This window comes from Nannospalax galili, unplaced genomic scaffold (assembly GCF_000622305.1).
Source record: "Nannospalax galili isolate Female #2095 unplaced genomic scaffold, S.galili_v1.0 scaffold2094, whole genome shotgun sequence".
Classification (NCBI taxonomy): domain Eukaryota; kingdom Metazoa; phylum Chordata; class Mammalia; order Rodentia; family Spalacidae; genus Nannospalax; species Nannospalax galili.
This window is the reverse complement of record NW_008335359.1, coordinates 523,637-524,830: the sequence shown is the minus strand read 5'-3', so window position 1 is coordinate 524,830 and position 1,194 is coordinate 523,637.

Sequence of the window (1,194 nt, the reverse complement as noted above, 5' to 3'; positions counted from 1 at the left end):
TTTATAGCCAATTTTGAAAGAGATGCATCTTAGCTCTGGAAATTGTTATTGAATATGTCAATGTTGTAATGAAATGCTTCTTCTAATTATGTGGTTATTAAATACATAATTTTTTGGTCTTTTTAAAATTTTTAAATAAAAAAAACCCTTTGATGTGAGAAAGCTAGAATAAAAGAAGAAAATGTGATGCTCATAGCAAAACAGAGGGCAGAAAGTATATTAATGCATCCCTCAACTCTTACCAGTGATGCTTCCTCATGCAACAGATGGTGACTAACCCAGAAAGACACAACTAGCCAAAGTGCAGAGAATAAGAGACTGCAGAGTGCATGTCCCTGAGTAGGATACTTGTATCAACCTCTTCCACCCAAGGCTTAGGGACCATTGCAGAAGAAGAGGTAGAAAGATTATAAGAGCCAGAGGTGGTTGATTACCATAAGAGAACAGAGTACTCCAGACAGCTGGTAAATTACTCATATGAACTCACAGCAATGGTAACAGCATGCACAAGATCCATGCAAGCTCAAGCCAGACAAAATCCCAGTGTAGAAGTGGGGAAGTGAGTAAGAAGTCCCAACCTTAGCTGCAGAACATATTAGCAACCAATAACTACTGGGAGAGGGAGAGTTGGTTTTCTTAAAGGAATGACACTAGATAGATTAACCAGACTTCAGTAGATAGATGCATACTGAAAGACATTTGGAAATACCAACTTGGCTCTATAGGCCTTAACATATATGACAGAATACAGGAAATCCTGGGGTGGGGGGACTATAAGAAGGGCACAGATAGGGGAGGGGTTTAAATATGATTAAAATATATTGTAAAATTAAAAAATTGCTTAAAATTTTTAAAAATGGGGCTAGAGAGATGGCTCAGCGGTTAAGAGCATGGGGTGCTCACAACTGTCTGTAACTCCAGTTCCAGGGGATCCAATACCCTCTTCTGACCTCTGAGGGCATTGCACAGCACAGGTGCACTTACACACATGCAAGCAATACATTCGTGCACATAAAATAAAAATAATAAAAAATTTAAAAATAAAATTAAAATTAAAAAAGGAAGGAATTCAAGCAGAATCTTAAAGGGGTTATAGCAGCAAAGCCATTTTCTGTTGCTGAGGCCCACCTTTACTCAATAACCAACTTGAAAACTAAAGATCCCAGCTGCCTTTGGCAACACTGCAGGTCAGGT